Here is an 8,563-nt window from a genome sequence, read left to right as displayed (position 1 = left end):
AGGAATGACTTAAGAGTACCAATTTCAAATTGAAAAAAAAAAAATCTTTTGTTTCCTAGGTTTTGACCATAACAAAGAGTTCAGTGTGTGAGATAAAAATGTATAATAATGCTCTCAGAGGGCAACTGAATGTCATCCTTCATTGGCCTTTATCAGGCTTTATCATTGCACTGGTTGCAGCATGTGAAAGGAATGAAGTGCACAAAGCACACTTCAGAGTATCAATTTTATCTATGAGAAAATGAAGATTGAGAGAGGAGTAGCAATTTGCCTAGTAAGTTAAATCTAAATTGAATTGGGTAAGGCAATTTGACATCTGTTCAAGTGAGCCTGGAAGTGAACAAGCCGACCATTTCTCATCCTTCTCTCTCCCCATCATGCAAGTACAGTACTCAGCTGCAGATAACTGGCTAAATAAAGCACTTTTTTTTTTTGTTTTTATGCATTTCATTTGCTACATGTACTACCTTGCTAAATTTAGCATAATGATTTTGAAGATCACTTCCACCTAACCAAGGAGTATCTAGACTTCCCTAACAACCAGAACACATACTAAGGTTGGATTACTTTCTTTTTTTCTTTTTTTTTTTTTTTTTTTGTTGTCCTAAATTTTGCTTAAAATTAAAGATAGACCAAGTCAGGAAAAACCCAGAAAATTCAAGGCATTGAATTATTATCTCTGACATAAAAATTAGAAGTAATTTTGTTGAATTAGTTGTAGTTATGTCATTTACATAATGTCTCAGATTCTGTAGAAGTGGAAAATTTGGAATAGGATTTGTCAGCATATATGTCTTCTCATGAAGGTTTAAAACTCACCTCTTTGACAGGGGTAAATATAAGGAGTGGGCCTTTTTCCCTGATAGTCACATAAGAATGTGCCAAAATAGAAGGATAGAAAAGATAATTCCTGTGTAGGGAAAAAGAAACACCAGAAAAATAATTTGAGCAAATTAATATTAATGTCATTTTCAGGTCTGTGTTGCATGAAAATGAAATTTTTAGAACATCTATCAAAGGTTCACCTTGAAAATACAGATCAGAGACAAATATTATTACTCAGCTCTGTTCTCCTTTCATTGCCACTTTTCTTGTGAATGAGCCCATCAGATTGTCTCCTTGGTTTTGATTTTTTTATTAGTTTAATATTTGCTTGAATAGGTGCTCAGTTCTCTGATCTGTTTTTATTGGACTCACAAGAAAGCTTCAGAACTCCTGCCAGAAGATGATTACATGGAGAAATGGAAACATGTTTCTGCTTTATTTGTGCTCCCTCCATTTGATTATCTGGGACCCTGTATCTAAAGAATAAGTGATATAGAGTGGTATAATACCATTTAAAATAAAAAATGGTGGCCAGTATTCATATTCACTATTGGAAGTATGAAACTGTTTCATTGTGGGCTGAAAAAAATCCCTTATCTACTACCTTAACTGTACCATTATGGGCCACAGTGCATCTTGCTATTAAAACCGTGTGGTTCAGTCACAGCCATGAAAAGTTTGTAGTAGAATCCCTTTTGCTCTTGTTGCCTCTGTCATTTCTTAGCTATTCACCTTCCACACCAGTGACTTGTCCCTGCTCCATAATGCTCCTGTTCTTCTCATCCAGGAAAGCTGCTGAGCATGGGAGATTCTTTTGAGATGGTCTCTGTACAGCTGCAGACCCCCTATGAGAGCTGGAAGGACTCCTCCTGTATGAAACTCCCTGGAGTTCAGGTCTCATGCAGCATAGGACTCTGGTCTAGTCACTGCTGTGTGTCACCATCCTCACCACAAGATTAAGGCTTTTGTGACTTCAGCTTTCAGCTTATTTTTCAACTTTTATTAAGGTTTGGTAGCCATTTCTTGCCCTCTATATTTCTACCTTCAAATTGCTGATTTAAGGAAAAACATAGAAATCTACAGCATTTGAAAATAACTGCTATGTGTGCTGCTAATCATACCAGGGTCAGACTGGGGTAAGTACTCAGTATATTGAATAATTCTGGAAAGGTGTCAAAAATATCATATAAAATATCTGCACATCTCTGACCCTGACACTGTTATTGCAGATAAAGTTTTGGGACTGAAAATTCATTACAGCCATGCTGAATAATCTTGCTAGAGGGCTGCCTTAGGCCAGTTTCTTCTTGATCTTTTCTGATGTGTATATTAACAGAACTTTCTATTTTCTACACTGTCAGGGATTATTTGTAAGACTTTTGCAGGTTCAAACCTACAGGTACAAACTTAATTCCTCCACTCAGGGTTGAGTCAATCATACAAATGCAAGGCTTGTCATCAGAGCAAACATAAGACAGAAAAGTTTTATTAGTTTCCTGATCTAACACATTTAAGTTCCAGTTGGTGAATAAGTTCAGCTTTGAGTGATGTTCCTGAAGTGTATCTCTATATGAAGATGCCAAATTGGGAGCCTCTGAGATATTTAGCTAGTTTAGCAACCATTTCATAAATGTCAAAGGGGGAAGGCAGCAACCCAGTCAGCAGGGCAGAGAGCCAAGAAGGCAGAACAGAAAACAATGCAAAACTTGTGACTTGTAACTTGTAACCCCTGAGTACCCTCTCCAGATAGACATTTTCCCCTTTCAAATGTCTGCATCAAATCTAGGAATTCTTTTGGTGTTTTGTGTTCTACCAAAATGTATAATGGCTTGTGGTGTTGACAACTCCAGTCAAAGCTGCATTTAAAAGAAAAATATGAACAACTCTTCATGCACAGGTCACATTCTGTGTGTAAAGTATGGAGCATTAAGTAAAGTTCAAAATACAAATGTGTTTCACAAGTCAAACTTCTCCTCTGTGTGGCTGGACACATCTGTTATGAATAAGAAGCTTCATAAATTATTGAAGATGGGAAAAAACCCCTGAGCATTCTCAGTTCTCTCAGAAAATGCATTTAGTCTCTTTGCATTCAGTTAATGATATAAATTTTCAAAATTCTATGTCTTTATTGCTTCACTGATACATACAAAAAGGTAGAGTGTTATGTGGTGTTTATGGCTGTCAAATCTCTGTGTAACTCTTGACATTTGAAATTGATAGAAAAATTTGAACAAGAGGGAGTGATAATAATGAGACAAAATACTACAGAATTGACATAGGGGAGTGTTTCTGGCTGTCAATTTCTTATGCCTTTTATTTTTAAGAAGTGGAAAAAAATTTGCCAACAAAAAGCCTGTCAACAGAAGGAGTTGGATAAGTCAGACAAATGGTGAGGGCCACAGAGGATTCACAAAATTTCCTCTTCTTGCTTTTGCTTTGAGCTATTCTGCAGAAGGTGGCCTGGCCTGTGAAAAAGCTCTGGCCTTTCTGCAGGGCATTGGGCAGTATATCCATTCAGGCTGCTGACAGCACTTCTGGGGCTTCACAAGTCATGTGTCCATTTAGTGAAAACAAGCTTATCTAAAAATGGTAATTTTGTCTTCCTGCTTTTTCATTAATTCATTCAGTAAGTGTTAGAGAATTCATCCATCTCTTTCTAAAAGAACTGCATTTCATTCACTCGTCCCATAATTGGGCAGAAAATAAAGCCATGATATTTTTGGTTATGACATGCTGTAGAATTAAAAAAACAGTAACTCTACCTTGTAAGAGCCTGTTTATCCTGATATATTATGGATGTTCTAAAATATTACTGAAATAAAAATCCTGGATGGGATTCCTTGCTGAAACTGGTCTCTAAACATGAATTGATCATTTCTTTTTGTATGTAGCTCATTTAAAGAAACAGCGGACAAAGAGGGAAATATTTGGAAAAGTTCATTACACCAAATAGTGGCCTAAGAGATACTGGTACATTTTATTATAACAATTCTGTGCATACATCCCACAGATCAGGCTTCAGAAGTTGCTAGCAATCATGTTTTTTTAGGCATTGAAACATCAAGGTAGAGATATTACCTGGATGCATTTCTCCAGGCTCAACTGTTCATATGCTGTGCAGGACTCCAGTCTCATAAGACCTAAAAGTCTTATTGGTTCCATCGGTGCTGTCAATAGATTTGGAAAAACAAAGTCTCAGAGCTTGGTGACAGTGGAAGTTCTCTAGCTGCTGACAGTAAACTGTCAACACTGAACACCATTCAAAAGATGTAAAGATTGGAAAATACTTTACAACAGCTTCAAAAGAAAACTTTTTTGGGCATTCTTTTTACAGACACGTGAAAATACAGAAAATTGCAAGGTGGCCTCTAAAGAAATAATCAAAGCATACCAGTGTTGTCTACAGGTAATATAAAGGAAATTTTGAAGTACATGTTTTTGTTTCCCAAAATTCCTTAAATGACTTGATACATCTTGTTTCAGACTGAGACTTATGTATGCCAATAATGTGCAAGTTTACCTCAGTTGAAGAAACAAAAATTGGCAGCTAAAGGTGTTTTGCTCTGTAGCCACAGGTGCCTCTAATCAAAGATATATCAAAATGTTTTTCAGCTTCCTGAGTGCACAAAAGAGAATGGAAACATCTATTATTCTGAAGACAGCAGTGAAGGTACGGTAGCAGCATTTGATAAATTTAGGAAGAGAACTACAACTCATTGTTTGAATTTTCAAGTGGATTGACACCAATTATTTTACAAATGAATGGAAAATTAAAATGACTGCCTGTCCCTAATAATGAGCTGAATTTTGAATTTCCCATGTTGAGTAATACAACAATAAGATATTAAGGATTATGAACTAAATTTTCCACCTCAAAGAGATACAGAATGCTGGCACTGTGATTGTATTAAATTTGAACTCAGATACTGAGTATTTGTAGACTTTTTCCCATTACAGATTTTTACATCAAAAATCATTCTTGTGAAAACTGTACTTAGAAAGAGCCAACTGATTTTTGACATTTTGATCATGATAGAAAAAAGAGTTTCTAGATCTTGAACATAAGAATACAGAGATTACTATTAACTTTAGTAAAATACAAGCCATGTGGTTTCCATTATTAGAGTGAAAGAGCCATTAATCTTAAATTTATGTTCTGCAGTGTTTGCAAAATAGATAAGAAGGGAGCTTTATCATATCTCTTCATAGGAATTTGGTGAGGTTACATTCCTCAGCAGTGTCTGGGAACTGGCAGAAATCAGGCACGTGGTCAGTGTCAGGTCTGATGTTAATCAGGACTTTGATCAAAGTGCTGTTACTGCAGAGCAGAACTCTGTCAGTTCTAGACCAGTAGGTCTGCTTGGAAAGTGAGCAGGAAGCTAATGTTACAAACCAATAATTAATCAGAACTTGCAAGGATTTTTTTTTTTTTTTTTGAGGCATATCCAAACAGTTAGTAAATTAATTTGGACCACTTATTGTTGGTAACTACTGCCCTAATTATGAGCACCACTGCAGCATTTCCTAGCTGTGTGTGGCTGGCAAAGTGAGGAAGAGGAAGGAGGCATGGTCCAGTACAAACATCCATACAAAAATCAGAGCCACACATGCACACACATTTGGCTTTTCCATTTCATTATTACTGTTCCATGATCACTGGTCATTTAAGAGACACTGGGAAAACACTATGAAAGCAGTTCAGTCTATAGAAATAGATACCTGTGAAAGACAATATAGAAATTTAATATGAAATTGAACATCCACATAACAGAACTGCTTAAGATTTTACCTGTTTTGGGAAGAAGAATTTTTAAAAAGGTAAGTTTTCTTTAGGAAAAGTACACAGACAAACAAAAGGTGTATCTTTATCTCTTTGTTATTTATAGCCACTCACGACAGGAGTATTCAAAATAATACAAATGTTCTTTTCCCTTCAACTAGCACATAAGAGCTTCAAGAAATTTCCTCCATTTACCATTGTCAGGCTCAGTGGGAGTCTGAGTTGCTGAGCAACCATTTTTCTCATTTGATGTAATTTATCTTTTGACTAATAGAAAGCACTACTGATGGATTGACCAGAGAAGAAAAAGCAAAAGAACAGAAACTACTAGATACTGAATTGAGCATCTATAACATGAACCAATTTTGACATATAAGTAATGAAATTAATAAGTAAAAATAACCCCATCTTATGAATTTTCTATTTAAAGCTTACCTGCATTTGAAAACAGTGTCTTGTTCCATCAGTGTGCTTAGGAAGTTTTCATAATAGTGCCTTGTCAGGTCAGAACACTGCCTGACAAACAAACAATAATGAGGAAAATCATATAGGCATTTACATATGTTGAACTTGCATACAAGTTGTTAGTAAATGTTGAATATTATTGATATTTACAAATTATATTACAAATGCCTTTAGAGGCCTCTTCAACACCTGCTAAGGCACCCTTGAGGAGAGGAATGGGGAAACTGTAATGCTGTGTGATCACTGCTATGGATGAATTCCAGGTATTTACAGGGGCAAGGTGAGCATTTGGCCAGAGAAATTAGCTGTTGTGGTCCTCCTGACTGCTCTGCTTTCTTGAAGCAAAGGGAAATCATGAGGCTGGAGGATCCTGGATTTTGCAGTGTTTGCATTTTGATAGATAACCTTCTCATCCAAGGAATTCACAAAAGCAATGACTTCGCAAAAAGGGAAAAAACCATTTTGATAGGGTGCTGCTCTGGGAAAAACTATACCAAGAATGAAATACTAAAAATGAATGGATTAAGATTGCTTTTTTTTTTTTTTTTTAAATCCAGCATATGTGCCCTGTTGAGCTGAATACAGAGCTGAATCCAGAATCTGAATCCTGCCTCCCAGAGACACATAAATTTATACAGCTGCCAACAGTTTGCTATATTTCTGTCAGCCAGTTCCCAGGGTGTGGCACAGCCTTAGTACAGAGCACAGAGTTTGTATCTGAGCTCTGGGGGCTGATGTAACCCCTTTGGGCATGCAAAAGGGAGAGAAGATTTAGTTTTGCAAGATCCCAAGACTATCTATGTTTAGTTGCTGATTCATGGTTGTTGTCACACAATCATTGACTGTGAGTGATGACTGGGAAGGAAAATTTGGAAATAAAAATTTACTTGTGGAAACACAGAATCAGCTTCTAAAGAAGGTATTCTGGTGTGGTGGTGGCAATTTAATCTTTCATTGTACTCAGTGGTGGCCAGAATGGCAAGACACAAACTGTCACATATGGAAGGCAATTTACAAACTAATTGTGGTAATTCCTAGATTGGTGTAGTGGCTTGATAAATGCTTCTGTCCTTTACTGTTCATACTGTGTGTGTATGTACAGAAATTGTTAATAGTCGCTGATCAGCCATCTGAAATGTTCTGGATTTGTAATAGGGTTGTCATTCAATCTAAATTAGTTTAATTTGTATTTCTGGTGGCAATCCATCAATTTGCATTAATTTCCTCTGAGGGCAAGGGAATTTTCAATCAGTTTCAGTTTTTAAAAATTTTCTTCTTGCTAGCACATACAAGAACTTCAGGTGGTTTGGTTTTGTTTCTTTTTTAAAATACAAACAATTTTGGATAAAAATTTTGCATGTAGAGAATTTTGGTTTCTGGTGAGTGTAAATTACCAGAATAAGAGACCCATGTCTTAGTAAGCAGGACTGTTCTATGAACTCTGTTATCTAGGATTTTTTACTATGAACAGAGACTGAGACTAAGAAATCATCAAATATTTTTTTCTCTGAAAAATGGATTAAGATATTTGATTATTTTGTTATCCATATTTATCTGATGAATTTGGCTATTAAAAGCCAGGCTTCAGGACAGACATGAATGTTGCTGAAAAAGATGAAAAATATTTTTTCATATGTGTGTTGCAGGATATCTTTAGCAGTTGTTACTTGGATAACTTGTGCTAAGTCACTTGGATAACTTGTGCTTTATTTATTATCACTGAGGATTTAATTTTGAAACTGTTGTATGGAATTTGAGCAGCATGGATTCAATTTTAATTTTTACTTGCCAAGGTAGTAAGCAGGAATAGAAATCAGCTTGTCATATAAAACCAGAAACTGTGGGCAAATCCACTTAGTCAAGAAATAGTAATTATTAAGAAAGCAAAGACTTTACTCCTGTCACCTGGGGTGACACTTAGAGAGCCATTTTTTTTCGTGGAGTTCAGTCTGTGGGCTAAAGCGGAAAAATGCTGAACTTCTCTAATAACTAAAAATATCATGTGCTTAACATATACAAAAATACCATGACACTGAAGAGAATGCTCAGCTTAAGGATAAGGAAACCATATTCATCATCCATATCCCTCCTAAGGAAGCTCTGCTATAATTGCAGTTCACAGTAGAGTCAAGCCCAAAATAGTACCAACAATGGAAGTGGACCCCAGTGTCACTTTTTCCCTTGAGCACACAAAGGATCTGAATGCCACATAAAGCAGGGCACTGAAAATGTAAACTACAACCATGGGATTTTGTGAGCTTTCATCTATTCTTGTTCTGCTCTTGGCAAAGCTTTAAAGAAAGGTTAACTTATATCTGCATTTATCTGTGGGTAAATAGGAAAAATGTGCAGTGATGTTGATAGCATAATTTGGAATTAATTAAAGTGCATCTTATCAGTAAAATACCCTTGTTTTTTGCTGTTTTGGAGTGGCAAAGGTACAGGGACTTCCTGCTGGTGCTTTAATATTTTCCACCAGCCAGTATGAAGTCC

The 8,563-nt window shown here is 36.1% G+C and overlaps 1 long non-coding RNA gene across 1 annotated transcript; it reads right to left on the bottom strand.

Annotated features, from left to right (window-relative positions):
• Positions 1-567: 567 nt before the first annotated feature.
• On the bottom strand, positions 568-3,995 carry LOC139592617 (uncharacterized). Its single transcript, XR_011680060.1, has 2 exons — positions 3,904-3,995; positions 568-910 (listed from the first exon to the last, which is right to left on the bottom strand). It is a non-coding gene; the product is annotated as an uncharacterized lncRNA (long non-coding RNA).
• Between the last annotated feature and the right edge of the window lie 4,568 nt (positions 3,996-8,563).

Source organism: Agelaius tricolor, unplaced genomic scaffold, assembly GCF_023055355.1.
Source record: "Agelaius tricolor isolate 1412-34295 unplaced genomic scaffold, bAgeTri1.0.p SCAF_8, whole genome shotgun sequence".
Taxonomy (NCBI): Eukaryota; Metazoa; Chordata; class Aves; order Passeriformes; family Icteridae; genus Agelaius; species Agelaius tricolor.
Note: the sequence above shows the minus strand (reverse complement) of the source record. Positions and strands in the feature narration are given on the sequence as shown.